The 24,939-nt window shown below is 45.9% G+C and overlaps 1 protein-coding gene across 2 annotated transcripts in view; it reads right to left on the bottom strand.

Moving 5' to 3' along the window:
* Positions 1-24,140, bottom strand: part of LOC126522432 (uncharacterized) — a 292,757-nt gene extending 268,617 nt beyond the window's left edge. The window contains exon 1 of one of the 2 annotated variants that reach the window (XM_072288769.1): positions 23,661-24,140. The gene's annotated coding sequence lies outside the window, so the exon portion shown is untranslated. The remainder of the gene's footprint in view (positions 1-23,660) is intronic. The other variant, XM_050171178.3, reaches the window with a different exon arrangement.
* Between the last annotated feature and the right edge of the window lie 799 nt (positions 24,141-24,939).

The raw sequence follows: 24,939 nt of genomic DNA, 5'->3' as shown, positions 1-24,939 counted from the left end.
CACTTAAATAAAATAAACAGAGTGTGCGCGTTGCTGTTGGGTTTATCTCCCTCCTTTTCTTTCATCGTTGACCATCTAACTTGGAGTAGCATGGCATGCATGTTACGAAGTTAACCTCTGCATATGCCATTAAACGCTTTTACCTCTCCCTCTAACTCTCTCCAAGGGCCGATCCCAATTAATTGCTGCCTTGCTTCAAAGAAAGCACACGTTGTAATGCTGGCCCGGGACTCTGATCATCCCTTAATCTCTCCCGTCCAAGGCAACTTTTCGCAAGCCCCCGACCCCGCTGCCCGGCTGCGCGAGAAGTTGCACACGGTAGCCCAGATAGTAGACCCCCGATAGCTCAGTGGCTAGATTCACCCCACTAATAGCGCGGAGTTTATTGCTTGCAGGTAAGCATCTGCGGTCCCGCAGAGGTTGAGAAACAACGGGCACGTGGGTCCATGGCTGGCTTCAGTAGCACTACAGCAGGAGGACAAGGAACTTACTGAACCGGCAGGAAGTGCGCTGTTCTTCGCAACTTCTTCGTCTTCGCGATGTCGCACTGATCCCATCCATTACATCACAGCCATTGGGAGGAGAGTGGCGACTGGGCAGCTAGTGCCTGGCTAGGATGAGTAATGGCGGTGGATATAGCAAACAATTAGGTGGATGAGCGGGTGAATCAGGTGAGCTGATTGGCTGAACGCTCGTGCGTACACCTTCGCTGTGAGGGGCACCACTCACCTGCTGCGCACTTCCCTGATCGGTCTATATATATATATATATATGTGTGTGTGTGTGTGCGTGCGTGCGTGCGTGCGTGCGTGCGCGCTCGTGCGCCTCGATGCCGGCGTTAGCGTAAAGGGTGGTGACCACGTGTGCCCATACTTGCGCTATCTGGAGGCCATGTATTGGGGGAAAAGGAACATCGCCAAGAATGGGTCATCAAGAGCTGGTGGCGTTCACAAAATACAGGTGTATAGCTGACATGGTTGGGCGACATAAGCATGGCTCTTGGATAACTCTGATTGAAGCCTTCGACTCCGGGTACATTCCAATTGATCCATTCCCATATATCTGAAAAGCACCCGCGTGGTAGCCCCGTGGCCTTGGCGTTGTGCTGCCGAGCTCTAAGCCGCGGCCTCGATCTCCGTCCGGATGATTGCAATTCAATGGGAAGGAAATGAAAAAAAAAAACGATCGCGTACAGCGCATTGGGTGCCTCATTATCAGGGTATGTAATCGCAAAAATATCTTGAGCTAACCTTTTTGGTAAGAGCCAATTCTAGCCAATCTTGATGCTGAACATATTACCGAATGGGATCAGCCAATGCCAAAGAATGCTTAGGAATGAAAAGCTTTGCTAATTTGGCCCGAGATGGTGACTTTGGCGCATAAAATCACTGAGTTCTTTTTAATTAATTTAGTTACGTGTGAAACGCGATGTACTCGCGTACGGGGCAGAAACCTGGAGGCTTACGAAAAGGGTTCTATTTAAGTTGAGGACGACGCAACGAGCTATGGAAAGAAGAATGATAGGTGTAACATTAAGGGATAAGAAAAGAGCAGATTGGGTGAGGGAACAAACGCGCGTTAATGACATCTTAGTTGAAATCAAGAAAAAGAAATGGGCATGGGCAGGACATGTAATGAGGAGGGAAGATAACCGATGGTCAGTAAGGGTTACAGACTGGACTCCAAGGGACGGGAAGCATAGCAGGGGGCGGCAGAAGGTTAGGTGGGCGGATGAGATTAAGAAGTTTGCAGGGACGACATGGCCACAATTAGTACATGACGGGGGTAGTTGGAGAAGTATGGGAGAGGCCTTTGCCCTGCGGTGGGCGTAACCAGGCTGATGATGATGATGGAACGCGATAGTATGGAATTCAATTTGTATGAAGCACGTGCTGACATCACGAATTTGTTGTGTTACAAAACGTGTTATGGAGTTACACGTACAAGCTGAATAGAAATGCTGGGAATACCCAAGTTTGGGCGAGGCACGCAGAACGTCACAGCCGACTGTAACCACGGACAGAAGTGGTTGTGAATTAGTTTATACAAGATTAAGTAATCGCGATATTTCTGCCTCGTTTCGAGGGGTCTAATGTTAACCATGCGCAGTACACACTCAAAGGCGCGAAATAGACGGCGTCCCAGAAATCAGTCGTACAGGATACGAATAAGAAGTCGCTGAACACATTCAATTTTTGCCACATTGGTCAACTTACTACAGTTCCATAGAACACAGCTAAGCGTTACCTTCGAGTAGACAAACAAAGAAGACAAGAGAACAACGCAGTTGACAATCGTGAAGTTTTTTTGTGATTCTTTATGCGAGACATAATTTTTTGTAGCACGCAATAACAATGCTTGAAACATGTTCACCGAATGTTAGTCGGAAGGGAATCAGTATTCCTAAGTCGTGCGTACAACTCTCTCTTTTCAAAGGAATGTTATCAACTGAGTTATAAAGTGAGATAAACGGAAGGCAGGGATGTTAAACTCTCAAGAGTCCGGTTGGCTACCCTACGCTCCGAAGTAATATTAGCGCAAGCAGCTTGTGAGCAGCACAGATAGCCTACGAAGGAAGAGCTCCTTGAATTTCACCCCTGAAGCCTACAACGGGGCTTGTTAAAGCGCTAATTGTGTCCACATATGACACCTATCTTCTACCTGCACCAGCAATGATGGCGATAGCTCCGTGTGGTCACATTTTTTTTCTTAAGGCTCCGTGCATACTCTGTCACCCATTAATCACGAAACGAAAAAAAGGTAGGGCTCATAACTTCTTAAAACTATCAAAACATTTGCTGAATTAGCATGTATTTCTTTTTCTATTTTGTTTCAGTGAACAAAAAAAAATAAAGAGTAAATGTAGAACTGGCTGGCTACCCCATGCTGGAAAAGGGAGTAAAGGGGATTCTATTTGATAAAAGGAGCCCCGCACTAAATGAAGAAGAGATAAGAGAGAGAAAAGAAAATGTGAGCACATATTGCGCAACACCACGCGAGCACTCTAACTCTGTCACAAGATCGCTTCATCCCTGGGAAGCGGAGCAACGCGTTTAAGGCAACCTCTGTTGAAGACGGCTTGAGTCAGCGTCTTAAGATTTTCTCCTCCAACAAAAAGACGAATGTCCGGTCTGTTCATTGGAGTCTAGCATTCTTTCCTAGGTACATTGTAGAGACAGGGCGCTCAGAAAAGACATAACTAATTGACTCCCCGATGCTGCAGTTGTCTCATGCACGACTCTCTAACATTCCAATGTAGAATCAATGCAGGCATTCGGAAATGCCGCGACTAGCCAAGGGTGGTGGAGAAGTCATCTTTCATTTTATGCTTTAGCGAGACTAGGTACTTTCTGAACCTTCAGAACAAACTTATATCGAAAGAACTAAACCTACAGGTAAGAGGTAAAATCAATGCATCAGGCCGCCAAAGTATCACGCCGTGTCCCTCAATAGCCGGCTCGGTCGCTAATTTCTTTGGTATACAAAACAACTGAGAGCCCAAACTGCATCTCGTCTCTTTCTTTTCAGCGCAATTAGCGCTGGTACGGCCTCGTAATCATGGAGCTAATTAAGTTCATGAGTTGTTGCAGCAGCCTCACGCTACATTTCGCCCTTGCCTACGTTACTCGCGGACGACAGGGCTTCCACTACCTTTCCTCGACTGCAGGTTATGCCACTTGTCTAAACCCTGGGCGTTCACAGGTACTGAGTGAAGGCGCTCGATAGATGACGATTAATATATGAATCGTGAAAGACGCATCGAAAAGTGGTGGCGCTAAGCAATGGAAGACACGCATTGAACGAGCTCTATACCGTGAATAATGTACCTTGACATATAAAGACATTAAAGGGTTTCAATGACATGAGAGAGCTTTAAAAAGGTTTCTTGTATGTGCCACCACCTCGCTTCGAAAAGTGTGCTCATATCACCACCACCGCCACCACCACCAGTAGCGAGTATGTAAACATGAATACCCATATTTCACTTCTTCGGTCACTTCACCCGAACGTTTCCGTACCTGACCTCGCACACTTGGCACTCTTTAGTACAGGCTGAGCATAGTGATTGAGAACTCGATGGGAAGGTCGACACCCGCGCACAAAAGGCCTAGCGACGCTTTGTGATTCGCTCAATTGTGATTCGCTACGTTGTGTTTTTCAAAATTTCGCACACATAAAGTGTTCACACACAGCCTGTTTTTAAGGTGTCCTTTCCGTAGCTTTTTTTTTGTCCACTCAAAGTGGCGTCTTGTTGCAGAGGCGCCTTTAGAATGCATTCCACTATTTGGACTCCAAGCTCTTTACTCAGCAGTCGAAGTAGGATCTCTTCATGCCAGCCAGAATTGCACCAAACTCCTCACCATCACGATTTTGTTTGCGTGTACCTAAACGTAAACCTTTCTCCGATCGACCAAAAGATGGTAGGCATGCGCTTCTAGCAAAAACGGTAAACTCTGCGTGAAATATACATCGCTTCATTACAATGTACCTGTATGATGAACTCGCAAAACATCAGCAAGAACAGCGCACGATTCGGGAAGCACACTCGTAGGCACACATATAAACATAGGTGCAGAATTGCCGGTCATATTATACTAACAATTTGTCTATAAATATTGTAGGCAGGTGAGAAAAATGCCCTTTATCAACGAAACAAATAACAATCTTTTTATCGTGCCGCCTAAATGCAAGGATGGCTAACCAAGAGCTCTCAGATTTAAAGCGTCGGTCGGCGCGCCGGGATAGAAATACCGTGATTACAAAAGAGCTCCCACAACGGAAGCAGGTTGTACGTAATTGGAAACGACGTCCTCCTTGACGTGGGTCATATTTTCGATTCCACGTGCAATACACTGCTCAGTAAAAATGGAATTTCGTTTATACGTTCAGGTGGCCCACGGGAGAAAACATATATTTTGCTCTTAATACCACCAATTTTCTGTTACGGTTATTATTCCTAGTTTTCTATTACAGAGGAGATTGAAATAGGGAGTTTGGGGCATACATTTCTCGCGCTCATAAATGTTCGTGGCTTGCTCTTTCGTCCGTCGTCACGCAGTGGACATTAAAAAAACGTAGGCTGCTGCTGATGACGATGATGTCTTGTGTGAATGCATTTTGTGCTTGATTTTATCTTCAATCAACCATGAGTCATTAGTGCTGCTCCTGTGCTATTTTCCCTCCTTGTTCAGGCTTTCGCGCTATTCACGCAATGTGTTCAGCCTGTACATTGACCTGACATACGTGTCTGTCCACCAGCCTAGGGTAGCAAACCATATGACCATGTTATTTTTGTTTACTTTCTTTGTCCCGACTCTGCCTGAGACGTATGTATATTTATTTATTTATTTCAAAGTACCTTACAGGCCCCAAGGGGAGCATTGAGTACGGGGGGTGTCATTGAACAAATGACAAGAGAAAACAGATATATGAGCGCTAAAAATGTGAGAGCTAAAAATGTTTGTAATGATCACATGCTTCCAAAACCGTGGTAAAAAAACGCTAAATCAATACAAAGAGTTATCGGGAAAGGAATGAAAAGTACATTTCACCCTAACATAAAAGGCGATGTAACACTTGCGCAAAATAACGTACATAGCGCGAGTACATAAAGCAAACAAAATTGAAACCACAATAACAAGAAAAAGAAAGTCACGTATTATATGACATGACATATGTACAGATGAAGATATTTGTTATGATGAAGACTGTAGGTTCAGTAGTTGTCTAAATTTATCATTGCTCATTTGAGCGACAGTGCTATTAGGAAGCGAATTCCATAACCGAATCGCTCGTGGTAAAGCCGAGAAGTTAAATGCGTTAGTGTTGCCATAAATGCGAGTGAGACTTAAATCATTATAAAGTCGTCGTGATGTGCAAGACGCGCGTTCCAGTGGCAAGTTTGGTGGCTTGATTTGGTGAACTTATCTATAGAGCAAGGACAGGAGTGCTATGTCACGTCGGCTACTCAGTGATTGAAGGGAAAGGTCGAGTTTTATTTGAGTAATGCTTGACTGGTAGCTGTAATTTCGGGAAATAAATCGACTAGCTCGGTTTTGGATGGCTTCTATCATGTGGATTAGGTATTCATGGTAGGGAGACCATATAGGGGACGCGAACTCGAGCTGAGGGCGTACAAATGATACGAATGCTAATTTACAGATGTTAGACGGGCTATTACGCAAGTTGCGGCGAATATACCCAAGAGATTTGGAAGCGTCTGCGCATATGGTTGCAATGTGAAAGGCCCAGGAAAGGCTCGGTGTAAGATTTACGCCTAGATATTTATATGCTGATGCCTGAGATATTATATTTGAGTTCATATAATAGGAAAACCTATGAGTTGATATTTTTCGCGTGAATGTCATTAGTTGGCATTTAGATGAGTTAAGTTTCATTTGCCAGTCTTCACACCATTTGGTAACGCGATGAAGGTCCTCTTGAAGAATGTGATGGTCATCAAGGCTGCGAATTGGTCGATATAATATACAATCATCGGCGAAAACACGCATGCAGGATGAGATGTTATTGGGCAGATCATTGATGTAAATAAGAAAAAGCAAGGGTCCTAGTACGCTACCCTGCGGTACACCAGAACTGACATATGCAAGGGGTGACGTAAAATTATTAACGACTGTAAATTGCTGAAGATTTGTTAGGAAGTTACGAATCCAGGAGAGCGTTAAGCAGTCTAATTTGAGAACGGATAACTTGGAAATTAAACGGCAGTGAGCCACACGGTCGAAGGCTTTGGAGAAGTCGAGAAAAAAGCAATCTGTTTGAAGATTATGGTCCATGTTAAAATGCAAGTCTGTAGTGAATTCTAGTAACTGCGTCTCACATGACAAACCTTTCCTAAACCCATGTTGGTTAATAAAGAAAAAATTATTTCATTCCAAATGATGATATATGTGAGATGCAATGATATGTTCAAGCATTTTGCAGCAAATACTTGTCAATGATATCGGCCGATAGTTTTCTGGGGAATTCTTGCTACCATTTTTGTGGACTGGTATCACTTTCGCGATTTTCCAGTCTAAGGGAAGCTGGCCTGATGACAACGACTGGCGGAAAATATTGCATAAAAATTTGCTAGATAACGTGACTGTATTCTTTAAAATTTTTGACTTAATATTATCGGCACCCGAAGAAGTAGTCAACTTAAGGTTATTTATGAGACCTGTGATACCATCCTCTGTTATATCGATGGATTGCATGTGCTGGTAATCTAGATCAGTGACTTCCGGCAGATTAGAATGGTCTTCTACTGTGAATATGGATGAAAAAAATTCATTAAAGACGACTGGGCATTCCTTCTCACTGATTGGAGCTTGATTCCGATCACTTAGTGAAATGTGATGTGAGCCACTATTGGGTGAAATCACCTGCCAGAATTTTCGGGGGTTGTTTTTAAGTAGTGAAGGTAGATCTTGAGAGAAGTATTTTTCTTTAGCCTCTTTTAAAGACGAACAGTAAACTTTCAAAAATGAGCTATATTTATCCCATACCACGGGTGAGTTTGTACGCTTTGCAGTTGCGTATAGCCTTTTTCTTCTTGTTTCTGAGCCGTCGAAGGTGCTTGGTGAACCAAGGGTTCTGTCTATCGCCTGTTATTCTTATTTGGGGGATATACGTTTCCACTAAAGCACACAGCTTTTCTTTAAACAGAAGCCAGTTTTCGTTGACTGACCGAGCAGAAAACGAAGCTAAAAAGGTGCCAGAAAGAAAAGTATCAAGTTCTTTGTTAATATTGCCATAGTCTCCCCTGTTGTAATCACGGATGGTTTTGTTTGAGACGCCTGTATATTTCAAGGGAATGTTAAGAGTAGGTTGTAGTAGCTTGTGATCACTGAAACCGTCTAAGCAAACAACTTCACCAATTGTTTCAGGGGTGTTAGTGAAAACTAAATCTAAAATGTTAGTGCCACGGGTGGGCTGGGTAATTATTTGGAATAAATTGAAATCTAACATTAAGGAAATGAACTCCATTGATGTATGACAAGAGGATGATAGGTTATTCCAGTCGATCAATGGAAAATTAAAGTCGCCAAAAACATAGACGATATCAGCCTGACAGAGCTCAAGGGCTTTAGAAATACTATTGCGCAGTTCGACAAGAAAGTACTGGTTTGCATCGGGAGGACAATAACAACATCCTATCAGTAGCTTGTTTCTGTAGGTTTGACATTCAGCCCATACTATCTCAATACTGGAATCTACATTAATAACTTGTGAGGTAACTGTTGTTTTGATACCAAGGAGTACGCCACCACCTCTCTTTTCGGTCCGATCACACCTTAAAATGTTATATGTGCTATCCTGTGGAAATATTTCATTATCTGTTATTTCAGAGTGTAGCCATGTTTCAGTAAGAACAAGAATATCTGAACTGCAGTCATCAAGAAATGAGGCAATATCGTCGCGTTTAGGCAACAGACTTCGCATATTTGTGAAAGATATTGATAATGATGGTGCGATGACAGGTGGCTTTGACTTCCTGCAGTTCACGTGATGCAGTGTGGTTTGCTGCTATTTAACACAAGGAACAACTGTATTCCGAGTGCTATCAAACATATAAATGGCGTCCCCAATTCGTAGTCGATCGGTTGACAACGTAAATGGCTTTGCTTCAGTTTTCGCAAAAGCAATTAGCTGCTTTCTTGCCTGCCGGGTAGCTGGCGAAAAATCCTCGCGTATTGAAAAACCAGACCCTTTCAGTTTGCGCGCAGAAGACAAGATACGGCCTTTGTCTTTGAAAAACGTCATTTTCGCAATAATAGGCCTCACCCTGCCTTCCGCAAACTTCCCTAATCGGTGCACCCTCTCAAACTGCGCAGTCGTGAATTCCGTACCCAATTTTTCGGAGCAAAATTGTATCACTATTTTTTCTGAAGCTGCCCAGTTTTCCTTAGCCTCATCTGCTATTCCAAAGAAGAGCAGGTTGGATCGTCGCATACGGTTTTCTGCATTTTCACATCTAGAAGATATTTTATACAGCTGATTGGAAACGTATATATATATATATACATAAACGAGAAGAAAGGGGGTTAACCGAGGGTCCCGATTTTATTAGTCATATCATAAGAAGCCAACAAACATTGACACCAAGGACAACATAGGGGAAATTACTTGTGCTTAATAAATGAAATAAAGAAACGAAGAATTAATGGAAATTAAAGTGGATGAAAAAACAACTTGCCGCAGGTGGGAACCGAACCCACAACCTTCGCATTTCGCGTGCGATGATCTACCAATATATATATATATATATATATATATATATATGTATATATATATATATATATATATATATATATATATATATATGTATATATATGTGTGTGTGCGTGTGTGTGTGTGTGCCCTGCTATACATGCAACTAATATTGTATTGACAATCGTACGCACGCTCGAGGCACATGCCACCGCTGCCGTCCCGCTGTCGACGGCTCGGGCGGGGCACGCTACTCGAAGGCCGGAAGCTCTCCAGAGACGCGGATTGCGCTCTGCCGAAATCATTGCCGCTTTGCCGAAGAAAACTGACGAAGTGAAGTGCGCGCACCGTCAGTGCCCCGCTCAATCGGCTCGGTGGTGACGTCATGCAGGGCGACGTTCTGCCTTCTGCCGCTGCTAGGGTCGCTGCGCGCGCGCGCACTATGAGCGCACCAGCGTTCCCACTGAACAGCTGCGTGTACGCGCTGGTCTGAGCGGAACGGCCACCGAACGTCGAGGTAACGTTTAGCACTCCCCTGCAGGCGCCGGCTCTACAGGCAATGCATTGGCGTCAGTCTCATTTCGTGCCCCATCGACGTGCAACACCTATCAAGCCTCTAGCGGCGCTGCTCACAACGCCAGCGTCGTGAGACGCCTGGTAGCTGCCAGGGCACTGTTTCCTTTCGTCCAGAAGGAGTTGCCTTGTGTGCTCCATCGCGCCAGCGTGTCTAGCGCCAAGCGGACGGCTGCAGCACTATCCGAGGAGCCCAAGCGCTAATGCTGAACGTTTCTGTCGCCGTTATTGCTTCGTAGGTGCTGCGCGTCATGGCTTCCCATCTGAGTTTGTCTTTTCTCACCCGTCACATGCCCAAACACCTGCATCCTTCTTTGGCTTTTTTCGCCGATTGCGTGGTGGCTGGTGGTGGTTTGACTTTCACCGTCGATTAAAAGGCGCCGATGCGATCGGGTACGACTCTCGTGCAGTCCAGTTACGGGTTGGGTCCGTCGCCGAACGGCAACTGTTGAAGCTCTCTTTGATATGCATTTGGCGTAGCGCGTAATTCTTGGAGCTTTTAAAGAGAGAGCGAGAGAGAGAGATTGGGGAGGGTGCATAGGTAGAGCGGCGCTATTTTCGCTTCCCTGCAGGAAGCCCGGCTCAGCGCCTCTGTGGAGCTTGAACTACCGTGGCGGCGCAGTCTGGATGGACAGCCCTCCTCTCATCCCGGCACCCTCTTCCCCAGTGGCGCTTGCGAGAGAAGAGTCTGACAGTCGTTTTCCAGGCTGGCGCTCGCACTGCTAGGGACAGCAACCATATGACAAATCGGCTTATACGCGTAGCCATCTGCACTAGCTACCACTGCAGGCGTGCTGGTTAACGGCTACGTTCTCTGTGAAATTACGCAATGAAACAGCAGACGCTGCCTAAATGTTCTCATTGCAGCAGACATATGCCTTCAGATGCATGATATCTTTAAACGATACGAATAGCTTCCTAGATGCGTGCCGCTGTTCACCTACATTGACAATGATCGTCGGTGGTTTCCGCAAAATGTTTTTTTTTTATCCACGCTGTACAAAAGTTTCGAGTGCTGCGCTTTATTATGGGGCTCCTGGAACAGGATTGGAAAATTTGGAAAAGGATTGACCTCTTACTACGTTGGCAATATATTACTTGCACAGGTCTGGTCTAGCGTTATCTTCCCAATGATACTTATGCGACGAGCTAGATAAGTTGAACTATCGAAAGTTAAAGACTTTTGGAGGTTCTCTTCTGCGCTCATTAGCTTAGCTTTAAATCCAGGTATACTTTTTATTCGTGCGACCTTATTAACTATTGCCTGGAGTGCTCTTGGTGAACGTTTAAGGCGAAAGCCTTATTTGCCCCATGAAGCGGAAAATCCGACGAGCGTGTGGCGTTAACATCGGCTGGCAGGAAAACCCACGTGACCAAGTGATAATGATACGTTCCTGGCGCAGGACCTGCTGCGGCTCGCACTGCAAATCCCACGGTAACCATTCACGGCATCGGACGGACGCCGTGACCAACCCCCAAAATTAGATTAGGGTGAATCCAAATAGATTAAGGCGGATTAAAGTGAATTAAGGTGGATTAATGTTGGTACAAATAAGAGCAAGGTGGATTAAGGTGGAGTTTTAGTTTAAGGTGATAGTTTAGAGAAGTCCTAACGCTTTCGCATTAAAATCACGCAAGGATACTTAAAGGGACTGACAACCGATTTATAAGGACGTAGTTCTTTATGGCGCAACGCAAGGCACACCCTCGGTAGTGTTTACACCTGCAGCGGTTACTTCCAAAAGCGCATGGATATTTAGTACGTAGAATTTTTTTCTGAGCAGCCTCTCAAAAAGTAAGAGTCCCTCGTCGAACAACGCTGAGAAGTGATAGCGATGTCGATAGCCCGCCTCGCAAGTTGTGAAAGCCACCCATCTTTCTGCTTTCACAGGAGTGAGTACAACTGTGGTCAACCACCTACATTTTGGCTTTTCCAACCACTTTTGAAAATAAGAAGGTGGCGCAATAATTTCACGTCACTGTACAGGCATTTCTTATATTTGTAGCGCATTTTCCCCCCAAGTACACGCCTATACACGGCTGCTTGGGCCAAGCAATGGCCTGCAGTGTTCTGAAATAAATAAATGTCATGGATTGCTGGCCCCCGTCGTCGTCGTTCTGTCGATAGACGAGCCAAGCCAACACACCGAATACGAAGGCGAAGGCAGCGCCACTTTTCTGCTCACTCCAAACGTAGATTTATCGGCACATTGTCAGTCAGGAAAAGCTTATAATAATAAAAAGTATACTGCATTTTAATACTAATAAGAAGAAACAGTAACCGCGTACACTGTAGAAGGTCCCGTGGTGGACCACTTATGAAGCTTCATGTTTTTGCCACGTGGGGCGCCAAAGGTAATTCTTCGCGACTTTTAGTCACGAATTAAAAATATAAATCCACGTTTAATGAAAAAAAGAAAAATGGCTCGTTTTAGCCACTACGACAGGGACTCATTCCATCAGCAGGGTTGTCTCGATTCATGTTCTGAGCAGTTGTCTGTTCCTTTAGGTTACTGTCACTTTCGTTATTTGTCCAGATGTTTTTTTTTTTTCAAAGGCAAAAGCTTTATACGCCCCATGAATGAAAAAATCCTGCGTCCGGCGTTAACATCAGATGGGAAGAAAGCTCACGGGATCGAATGATGACGTAACGTTCACTGGCGCTGGACTTGCTGAGGCTCGCACTGCGACATCCCAAAGTGAACAGCCACGGTGTCGGCCGTACGCCGTGACCCACGCCCAAAAATACCAACCTGGCCCGCTCCGAAAATTGGGTTAAAGTGAATTAAGGTGGATTAAAGTGGATTATCGTGGATTAAGGTTGGTACAAATTAGAGCCAAGTGGATTACGGTGAAGTTTTAATTTGAGGTGACAACTGAGACTAGTCCTCACGCTTTTGCATTGAAATCACGTAAGAATGCTCAAGTGGCTTTCATATCTGCGTGGAAAAAGAAACAAGAATTGGCGGTGTTAATGATTTAATACAGTTTTCACAATATGCTATACATGCACGATTTCTTTCTTGTCGATGTTCTATGTTTATTAAACTTGTATAAATATTTGCAGTAGGCCTCAAATGAATCTCCAGGAGGACAACAGATAGGTGAAGATGCTCATCGCAATTAGTTTCGCGACGATAGCCGTGAATGCGGCGTGCGACAACCGGGGTGGTGACCTGCTGGTACCGGGATAAGAAACTGAGCGCACAGTCGTTTCCACGTGAGACGGGCGGCTATATGCTGTTCTCAATCGCGTTCGCCTCGCGCCTTTTCTTGTTCACATGGAATCTAGCCGCGAGGAAACGTATACGACCGCAGTCTGCAGCAGGGGACGGCAGCGGGTTTAGGTTATCCCCTATTAAATGTGCGCGCTACGCTTCCGACGACCCCACGCACTGTGAAACGGATAGGCGAATATGCTTATCCCAGTGGGATTGGCGGTAATCGGTGCGAATACCGCGTGCGACGATTCTGAAGAAGCATTTGCTGGTACCGAAGTGAGAAACTGAGTGAGCGCCGTCGTTTTCACGTGAGACGGGCGGGCGAGTACTGCGGTGAAACTGCCGCGGCGGGCAGACTATATACTCTTCTCATCGCGCGCGCCTCGCGCATTTTCTTGCTTAAATTGGATCTAGCGGCCACTAAACTTATCATATGATCGCAGTTTAGCGATGTACTTAACGTTAGTGCCGAAAAATCGTGTTTTCCGGGACCGTATAAACCGTTCAAAAATGAGCGTAACTCAATTGGGTCGTTTTTTTGTGCTCTCGTTTGCGAATGTTGGCGCCGGGAAAACACGTACGTAACGGGAACGTGTCAATGAGGTTCTACTACACATAAATATATAGATAGTTGAGCCATACGCCCATAGTCCACTCATATGTCCCTGCGTGGCATCGTGTACAAAGACATGTGTATTCCCGTTGAAAACACATATGACTAAATACGATGAAGGGTACGAGACATGCGGTTCACCTTTAATTAATTATTTTATTTCTTATGCCACTTGATGATTGTCCTTACACCGAGATTTTTCCTCGAGCAAAAAACAGCAGTCACATTGACGTAAACCTGGCAGCCAGTGGAACCCTTTGAGCGTCTTGTCTCGTCTCGTTGGTGCCGCTGTGAAAGAATGGAGGCAAATGCCCATGAAAGCCCGCTTTGAGCGGCAAGTTTGTCAGGCGACCTAGAAGCGCGCGAGGGCCGCTGATGTGGAAAGGCTTCAGCTAGAATGAGCGGCAGGACAACCGCCTAAGACTAGGACATATATAGGCGCCAGCATTGAGCGGTCCCCGTTGTAGGCAAACGCCCACAAACGGGCAAACAAAATAGACGTCGAACGCGGGCAGTGAGCCGCACAAGCCAAAGCGAGTGGGCCAGCCACGGCCTGGTGAGGACGATAAGACGGGAGCCATGCAGCTGAATACAAAACGGCGGAGTCGACAGCGAACGCCAACAGAATGGGCGCACCGCGGTTGAACGAGCCGCTTTCGCTACTATTGCGACAGCTCCCACCGTCCATGGGACGAGCCCAAGCTGCGTGCCGTGACGTATCGTCGTGTCCTAAAGCGCTAAAGTCATTATACGCGCGTCGAAAGTCATAAGAAAGGTATTGGCCGCGTCTAACGTGTTCCGAAACCGTAAAGCCGCACCTAAGTCACCAATGATATTCGAACACTTACACGCATTAATGCATGCCGCAGTATCCGCTGCCTTTGCAGTTACCGACTATTGTTTGCCTGGTTTACGAATTCAGTTGGTTCGCAGGAAATATCTGATATGAGTTGATATCAGCTTGGACTCAATTGTCTTATAGTTATGCGCTCCAACTGAACAAGACGTCTGGTGACTGTAACGATGCCTCGAATGCGCGGCCACCACACACACACACAGAGAGCGAGAGAAGGGAAGAAGGAAAGGCAGGGAGGTTAACCAGAGTGAGTCCAGTTTGCTACCCTACACGTGGGGAGGGGAATGGGGAGTGAAAGAGAGAGAGAGAGAGAACTTAGGTGTAGGATGACTATAGTCAGGCGCTCAAGTCTGTTGCCCTCAGGTAGTGAAAAAGCGCTCGAACTGCTTTCTGGGCTAATGAACTGTGAGGCCAGGCTCCCAAGATCTTCGCTTCCGTAAATGGCCTGCCATCCAGTCTATTTAAGGCACATTGGAGAGGATAAGCAGAACCAATTTGTTTCGTTCAGCTCGAAGTGGTGGGCTAGGTCTGTCGCATTTGTTTATCAGACAAATTGTGTCGCGTTTTCTTTTTTTTCGGGATCAGAGAAATGATTTTCTACGCACAGTAATTCAAGTTCGTTTGGGAAAAGCACTGCCGCAATATGTTGTAACGACCAGTGATGTGAAGGGAGGAAGTATTAGGGGATATCTGCGCGAAGTGGTTGATTCACTTCGTATGTTGAGTGTGCGGTTTTCCATGGAATATCTGTGCTCTGTGACAAGAAAAACACTGTATAAAGACTTAGTTGATACAATGTTGCCAATACCATTATACAGGTCTGTAAACTGGGGAGGCCAAGGAGATGATGTACTGAAACGGGTGAAAAAAATGCCAGTTAGACCCTCTCAAAAAACGTTTTTCTTTAAGCTACACACAAACACGCTACCCGTAAAAACATGGTTAGACGAAAAAGGAATATATGTGCCATGGACAGTAAACTGCTTACTTTGTAAAAAGCCAGAGACCATTGAACACGTTTTCATCGATTGCTGGGACCCAACATTTCATTGGGATATCTTACAACGTACACTTAAAAAAGAACTACCGATCACACCTCTTGGTATTCGATATTTGCCAACCGATAACGAAGGAGGAGTTCCGTACAATATGTTTATGCTCCTTGGCCTCGACAGTCTGTGGAAAACGAGAATGGCAGTGCGACACTCGGATGTCGATACCCGTCCGACGAGAATAAACTTCATCGAAAGTGTCGCGTATATTCGGGCAATATATCGTGCCCAGAGTGAGCCCCCCGAGTGGGTGGCTATTCTTGATGAACTGATCAAGCTGAAGCGATTTTAATATATAATGTTAGCCAAAGTGTGGTTGACATGTTTTGGCATTTGAATGTGTTCTTGGTTTGTGCTGCAAACAGGCAATAAAGAAAAAAAAAAGTCTCACGTTGATTATCGAAGAGAGAACAGTGGCAAAGAAGGCCACCACACAGTCGACGCGTTATAAGTATAGGCTAGGGCAACTGCAACTTATCTATACGACAATGCATTTGGAAAGGGGATGACTGATTGCCAGCAGTGTTTACTCCGCAAATAGGTTCTTTGCAAGCCGTTCAACGTCAAGGGGGCGAGAGTCAGCTTAAAACGTACGCCGATCTAATCGAGATCACGTCGTCGAACATGCGGGCCGGATGCGATATTTGGTCTCGAAGTACCCATGAATGGACAAAACGAATGAGTGTCCCCATTTTAATGATCCTTTCATCTGTGCCACGTGCGAGCAGTCTTGAAAAAATTGGGAAAAGCGGATGTCTGCCAATCTAAGCAACTGGCGCATCCGACAGCACAGCTGCATAAGCGAGTTCTCACACCATTCAGCCGTACAATGGCTGCTTGTAATTGACTCAGCGATGAACTCTTGGTTGTGTGTGTACCGGTGCAAAGTGTGAACTTCTTTTTTTAATTCTCTTCTCTAATTCCCCTTCACCCTTTCCCCAGTGCAAGGTAGCTTACAGGGCGGAGCCTGGTTAACCACTCTGCCTTTTCGTTATGACCCCCCCCTCTCTCTCTCTCTAGACTAGCATTAAACTTTCTGCAGCAGTGATGGAAAGGCTATAGGGGCGCAGCTTTTGCACTGTGTTACTGGGGCAAGTACTCCGGCAGCGGTTGACAGTGCTTTTGGGTTCTTGAAACAGATACTGAATCAGAAGCAGCTTCAGTGCGCGCCTGTTATGCATTTGTCCGAACACGCAAGAGAAAAGCAGTAAGTTAGGTCAACTTTAACACTCACATGTTGTAATTGTGTTATTTTGCTACGGTAAATACGACGTTAACGTTTTCTCCTCCCAGGCCTAAGTAACGGCTATGAGAAGGTGGCACTTTCCTCAAGAGTGCTTTTCCTTGCGCGCTCTTTGTCTCCTCGTCGACGCTCTTGTCATGTGGCCGCTTCGTGTCTTTTATGCAGGTTGCGTTGCGGATGCATGCAGCCCGTGTTCGCATTCGCAGTCAGCCCTAGAGAAAATTTCAGTGTACAGCCGGTAAAATGTGGCGCAAGAAACAAACCTTGTGTATTACTCGATAAAAAAAAAAGAAAACTCACAATGACGCTGTTGCCCACTCGAATCAGGGTAGACGCAAGGTAACTTTTCTTTAATAATAGTTGATTATTACGTTTTAAAGTGAAAATTTGGGACTGAATTTCTCGAGTGGCTTTCACCGCATGAAAATCGTAGCGTCGCTTCCTTTACTGAGCATTCCTGCAAAATGTAACGTCTGCTAGACGAGCACTTCTAGCGCTTCCAAGACGCAGAGTACGTTACGGTCGAAGATATCAGCGCTGATGTCGTCGCAAACTGTAGTCGTTACTGAATTTAATGAAGGTCGACGTTGCGGACGTTTTATTCGCGTTCGATACACCTTGTAGAGCTGCGTTTCACCTCATCTCTGCAAGACATCTTGAAAGGGCGAAATGCAAAGTCATTGTTTACACTGCAGAAGACAGGAACTGTTGTTTCCAAGTGAATCAATATCTCACTAAGATGAAATAGAAGATCAAAAGGGAACTTGTGAAATATGGCGTTATAATCAAAACGTATTGTTGCCTTAGACGACTTACACGCTGCTTTATTATTGTTATATCAATATTACTATTATTATATTATAAATAATATCCAAAAAGTGTTATTCCCACTCAAGTATTGTGTATCTTGGACTGTAATCAGAGCACCCCCAGAGCCTATTCAATGTTTTCTTTTTTGTCTGCCGAGAAGTTATTATGCTCTGCTCGACCGTAAACACACACTAACTGACTTTTCCATTGAATGACGCGGTAACGCTGGCTCGGATCTATTACAAACAATAAAATGCCACGAAGCTTCTTAACTCGCAATTCAGCAAAGAGTAGTGCAGCGCACAACCATTCAAGGCGACTGTGCTTTAAATATCTCAAAAGTAAGCTTTTCCTGTTTGAGGCATTAAAATAACATACGCTGACGTAGTGAGACGTGGAAGCAGGATTTTTTTTTTTTTTTTACAACGAGGCTATTTTCCGCTGTATAGAATCACTTCCCGTAACGCGAGAAGCCTGAAGATTGCTTTCACCTCAACTGTCATTCGTAGTTGTCCGAGAAAAAAATACTAAATAAGGACTACGCAAGCAGACTCACGTATTGTGGTGCCGCGCACATACTGTCTGCAAAGATGCGCGTTTTCTGTCGAAAGGCGAGTCAATAAGTTTATGCCATGAAGCTGATGGATGAGTCTTCCCGTTTCTGGAAAGTGTCGCAAGGACTGCACTTTTCCTGTTATCCTATAGGCCCACATTCACAAAGCATTTCTTTCTTAAGTGATCTTTGTCATTGACCATGCGCCTTCACTAATGTTATGTCCAGCATCATGATTGACTAGAATATTATCTTACGACAAAATGTGCTGTAAGAGGATTTTTGTGAATACTAGTGCCAGGTATTTCTCGTCATCCGTCGCCCCTATAGAGGCATATCTAGGTGATAGCAGGGGCGTATCTCCATGACAAGTCAATAACGAGGGGCATAAAAAAAAGAAAAATGAAGGGAATCCTTGCAAAATATTGCCGAGGGCGTTTCAGGTTGGGCATTGAAATCGTGTGGATCAAGTGTAAAGAGGTGTAAATACAACAATAAAAAACTGGCATGCACGGTCTAGAACTGCAGTTGTACAGCAAGACACCTTGCAAGATGGATACAAATAATCCAACCAATACAAGCGCTTGCACTTGCGTGTTTTATTAATGTTCCAACATGAAAATGCCGTTCGTTGTCCCACCTGATGTTCCTTTATCCGCGAGAGGAGTTTTTTCTTACACTATATTTTAGTGTATTGCTCATGCCTCAGCAGCATACAGAAACACGTAGAAAAGTAGAACACAAAGGTCAGACGCTGTAGTTAGTAGTTGTTCTGGAAAAAAGGTTTCCAGAATGCAGAAATAAAAAGCTCAAATATGGGAACATAGGACATCGCTTGTCCTGTGTTCCTACCTTGTCCGTATATATTTGGCGCTGTTTTTCACCGATGACTTTGTACCAACGAGCTCACATTCAAACGAAGTCACGACTAATGTGTGACTGTACTCGAGCTATCTTGCCAAACACGGTCAAACGGTGGAATGATTGCGATTATTTTTGCAGCAAGCCGACTCGTGGTATTAAGCGCTTTGTCTGAGAGCACGTGTTTTGTCCCCTTGAGCACAGGCCAATTATCGGCAGGATGGTCATGTTGAACTTCGGGGTCACATTCCTCGATGCTAGAAAAATATGCGCGGAGAAATGAATACACGCAAGAACGTTGAAGAGTTACGAAGCGGTGTCGAATGTGGCGGGTTACATAGGTAGTGCGCCGGTAGTTATGCAGCCACTGGGATTCTGTTGAAGCCTATAAGGACAGCGATGCGGGCTTGTTGGTTGATCGTAATGAAATGACATGAAGTGTAGCGGAGCAAAAAGCAAGGACACAAGCACTTGTGTCGGTGTTCTGTTTCTTCCTAATTTTGTGCTTCTTTCTGCTGCGCTTTACAGCTATGGAATATTAATTTCGCGGAAGCTTGCAAGGTGGAGGAAAGTTTATGAAAGCGAAAAATTGACGCATGTACAAATCTTGTAGCATGACGCTACAAAGGAAACGCGCACGAATTTTTCAGAAAGAAAGCTTCGCAGTGAAGGAAAAATTCGTCCTGACTCTGACCGGAAATCATATTTCTCTCGCAGCAAAGCTTTGTTCTTGAAAAACCTGAGTCGGCTTCGTTTCTGCCTTCATGCTGTAATATAGGTGAATATAACTTTCTTTTTTCCCTTCAGCAAGGTAGCTAGCTTCGAAGAATGGTTTCCAGAACCAGCTGGATCTCTTTCTGTGTGTACTTCTTTCTGCTTATATGTTATTCCTGCCAAAACACGCAAAACGCACTCCTTTAAGTCCAATGGTTCCACTTGAGCACGCGTCCGAAACATTATTTTGGGCTGGACAAGGGTAAAATCACTTGAAGAAGGTTCACCCACTGTCTGTGTCATCGAAAATTCGTCCCGAAAGTTGTCGGTATTGAATCGGTAATGGTGCTGGTGCATAGGATCCGCGTTTAACCAGTACACGCTTAAGAGCGAACACTCCGCTAACAGCAGGTAAAAGAAAAATAACAGCGAGCAAAAGAAAAAAGAACTTTCAGCAACTTTGTACGGGATGCTCAAGCTTAGACATCGCAAGAGTCATACAAGGCGTTCTGAAAAACAGTTTCCAGAATGAAGAAATAGAAAGCTCAAATACTCGGCACTCTTTCAACGATGCCTGTTGTAATAGCGTATGGAATGCTTGCAGCCACGTACTCCACTGGAGTATCCACGTACCATTTGCTTACGGTATGCTTGGGAACAAATTGTGTTACCTTTATCGCACTTTCCACACACTTAAACAACTTTTGTCTGATGACGTACGTGTCTAAACAACTTGCCCAACTTCAAGTTGCAGGGTCCGCCCTCCTAACACTCCATGATGCTTAAGCTTGAGCATCCCCTGCGAAATTGCCGAAAGTTCTTTTCGTTTTGCCTGCTGGTTTTGAGGGTCTAGCATATAATACAGGTGAATGAAAAAAAAGGAAACCGACGAGGACAAACTGCTGAACCTCAGCCCCACCTTTTGCTGTATCATGGGTGTACAGTCCTTTAATTCACAACAGAAATGCGCAGTTCGAATAGCGCGAATCAGTGTCAATTTAGCTCACACGTGTTCTCTGCGTGCCGGCGTGTGTGCTCGCCCACCACCACGTGTCGCTGCACCTAACACACCACCTGACATGGCTGCACCCGCGATCGGGACGCGACAGCAGAATGCTTGATTTTAAGTGCGTACCGGTTAAATGCGGCTCCTGCGCTCGAGCAGCATTACTGATTCAATGCCGACAAGTTTCGGGACGGATATTCGTCGACACAGAGAGTGGGCGAACATTCTTGGAGTGGCTTTACCCCTGTCCAACCCAAAATAGCGTTTGCGGACGCGTGCTCAAGTGGAACCACTGGACTTCAAGGAGTGCATTTTGCGTGCTTTGGCAGAAATAAAATATAAGCAGAAGAAGAAACACATACAGAAAAAGATCCAGCTTGTTCTGAAAACAATTCTTCGCAGCTAGCTACCTCGCCGAAGCGAAAAAAGGAAAATTATATTCACCCAGCTTGTAGCACGAAGCCACAAACGAAACCGACACAGGTTTCTCAAAAACAAAGTTTTGCTGCGGGAGAAAAATGAACTTTCCACCACCTTGCGGGGTTCCGCAGAATTGACTTGCCATAGCTGTAAAGCGCAGCAAAAACAAGGACACAAGAAGAAATAAAACACCGACACAAGTGCTTGTGTCCTTGCTTTTTGCTCCGCTACACTTCATGTCATTTCATTACGATCAACCAACAAGCCCGCATCGCTGCCCTTATAGGCTTCAACAGAATCCCAGTGGCTGCATAACTACCGGCGCACTACCTATGTAACCCGCCACATTCGACACCGCTTCGTAACTCTTCAACGTTCTTGCGTGTATTCATTTCTCCGCGCATATTTTTCTAGCATCGAGGAATGTGACCCCGAAGTTCAACATGACCATCCTGCCGATAATTGGCCTGTGCTCAAGGGGACAAAACACGTGCTCTCAGACAAAGCGCTTCATACCACGAGTCGGCTTGCTGAAAAAATAGTCGCAATCATTCCACCGTTTGGCCGTGTTTGGCGAGATAGCTCGAGTAGAGTCACGTATTAGCCGTGACTTGGAATGAATGTGAACTAGTTTGTACTAACCCATTGGTGGAAAACAGCGCCAAATATGCACGGACAAGATAGGAACACAGGACAACCGATGTCCTGTGCTTCTATATTTGAGCTTTTTATTTCTGCTTTCTGGAAGCTTTTTTTTTTTCAGAACGTCTACTAATTACAACGTCTCACCTTTATTTTTTACTTTTCTGCGTGTTTTTGTGTGCTGCTGAGGTATGAGCAATAAATAAAAAAAAAGTTTAAGAAGAAAGGCCTTCTCGCGGATAAAAGAACGTGAGGTGCGACAACAAACGGTATTTTCATGTTGGAACATTAATAAACAACGCAAATGCAAGCGCTTGTATTGGTTGGATTGTTTCTCTCCATTTTTGCAGGGTGTCTTGCTGCATAACTGCATTTCCCGGCCGTACGTGCCAATTTTTTTATTGCTGTCTTTACGCCTCTTTGCCGTTGTTCCACATGACTTCAATGCCCAACTTCAAGCGCCCTCGGCAATATATTGCAAAGATTCCGTTCATTTTTTTATGCCCCTCGTGATTGGCTTGCCACGAAGGTGCGTCAATGTTATCACCGAGACGTGCCCCTATAGGCACGACGGATGACTAGAAATACCTGGGACTAGTATTCACAAAAACGCTGTTACGCTACAACTGGTCGTAAGATAATATTCTAGTCAATCAAGATGCTGGACATAACGTTAGCGATGGCGTACGGTCAATCACTTACAACTGAGAAAAATCACTTACGAAAGAAATGCTTCGCGAATACGGGCCCATAGGATACGAGGTGAAGGACGATGCGCAGGAATAATGAGGGACGCACACACGTTGTGGCCCTACGCTGAGCACTAAATTTTTATTCAATAGAGCGACTGCATAAACTAGAAAGAGCTTGCTCACGTTAACAACGACGAAGCGAAGAACGGAAAGAAAGTCAGAGAGAGAGAGAGAGAGAGCACGAACAAATATTCAGTAAAATAAAGATCAACTCGCCGCTTTCTCACGCACATTTTCTCAGTCCATGCTGATAGCATCAACTTCAGCGCTCGCAAAGAGGACCAACTGTCAAGAGAGTTGTTTGAAGTCATGGCCACTGAAGACAACCTCGACACTTGTTTCAGCGGTCCTTCTCCTTAACTACAAAAAAAAAAAAAAAAAACAGGGAGAAGCTATATTTTTGACGAGCAGTACGTCACGTTAGATGCAGAAATGCGTCTGCACCATCGGGCTAACAAGCAAGCCCGTTGACCTGTGGCCCACATGAGAATTTTTTTTTATTTGTTAATGCTTTTAGTTTTGGGATTCGTTAAATACAACCTTGTCTTCTGGCAGCGACACCAAAACGTGGAGAGGAATTACGTGAGGACTCGTTTCGGTCAAATCTAATCCTTTATTATCATCCGCCAATCACGTCTGGCTGATCACAATGATTACGTGGGCTCAGCGCCACTCAGACCTTTCAGGAAGCGTGAGAAGGTATAGCATTCGAATCGAATCGGCACATTATCCCCGGCTCCGGTTTTAAACTTGTGGCATCGTCACTTTGAATAAATTTTGGTTTAGACTTTGCTCTTGGCAGTGTCATGTCGCGGGAAAACGACATACGAGCTTTCGTGCGCTCGTGGTTAACTTGCGCTTGTACCCACAACTTCCAGCCCATGCTAATTAGCGAAATCTTCGTCTGACTCAATCAGTTATCTGAGCCCGCGAAACGACCGGCAACATGCTATTCTTTATAGATTTGTGAAAGTACCAGTTCGCTTCTGTTTCCACTGGTTCGGTTCTGTTTGTGAACGAGTGGGAAGAAGGCGCGGCGCTTGAACTGGGCGATCTCTCAATGAAAATTGCGCAGCAACGTGGTATGGGACGGCAGGCAGAAAGTATCGCGGTGCATTGCGATCGGCTCACCGGTTATTTCCCCTCCGGGTTGTTCAGGCTTGGGGCCCGAGGAGACAGCGGGTCCCCTGACTTGCTCCTCGTAGCAGTGTAGCGGCGCTGGTTGACGCTGGCAAAGTAAGCACGCGCCAAGACACGAAACCAGGGTCCGGTCAATGGAGAAGAAAAAAGAAAAATAAGAGGCGCGAAAGAGAGACGCGTCTGTGCCGCAATCAGCACCGGGCGCGTAACACGCTCACCGAGCGTGCGGCCGCGCGTGCACACACACACGCACGCAATAAGACGCGGCGCTATTCTTTCGAAGCGTGCTCGTCGTCGTCACGCGGCGGCCACTCAGTCCGACGTGTGTCCGGAGGGGAGGCGGCCCTACCGTGTGTATGTGTGAGCAGCGGGCGACGCTTTTCTTTCAGCAGAGCGTCTCTTTTTAAAGTGCGGAACCCTTCCCTATCTTCTCTCTCTCTCTCCTCCACAAGAACGAGCCCGTCGTCTCCCAACGGCGGCCAGCCTACTACGTCACCCGGTGGGGGGTTCCGCACGCGCAGCTTCGCATCCCTTCTCTCGGGGCAACGTGGATTTCTCCTCCCCTCCCTTCAACCCTCTCCGCTCCCCCTCGGCGGCTGAGCCGCACCGCCAATGGCGCGGGGCCCCCGGACCCCGCGGAGCCCCGCGGCCGCCCTGCTCTGCGACGGCGGGCTTTTGCGCCGCGAAGGATCTCGGCTCGCGCCGCGGGGACACAACCTGTGGCAGCCGCCGGCCCCGCAACAGAGCCGACCGAGGCGACCCCCCTCCCCCCACCTCCCTCCCCCAGCCTCCTCTTTCGCTCTCTCGGCGACCACCTCCACTGACCCCGCGCTCCTCACTCGTCACCGCTGCCCGCCGTTCGTGTCACCTGTCCACTATTTCTTTCAGGACGGGCCAGTGCGCCCACCGCGGCGTCGATATAGCTGCGCGAGCACGAGAGGTAGCCGCGGACGAAAATACGTTCTTCGAGTGGCCACACCGGCGTTTCCTGTGGTAAGCGTGTTACAATACAAGCGTTGGGCGTGACAGCAAAAAAGAAGAAAGCTTTAAGAGTTGTCTTACGGGCGAACAAATATACTTCATAGCGCTGTCAAACATACAAAAGCCTGTCATCATTGTGAAATTAATGACGTGCGAGTAGTCTCGACAGAAACGCAAGAAAGCTAGGGCTGGTGTTCGGACGAATCGTTTTCTGTGGTTTGGAGTGAACCGTGTTTGTTGCCTCTGTCACGTGGACACTTCCCAGCGCTGTTCAGTCAATCCACTTTTG

The sequence above is a fragment of the Dermacentor andersoni genome, chromosome 6 (assembly GCF_023375885.2).
Source record: "Dermacentor andersoni chromosome 6, qqDerAnde1_hic_scaffold, whole genome shotgun sequence".
Taxonomy (NCBI): Eukaryota; Metazoa; Arthropoda; class Arachnida; order Ixodida; family Ixodidae; genus Dermacentor; species Dermacentor andersoni.
This window is presented reverse-complemented; position numbering and strand designations above follow the sequence as displayed.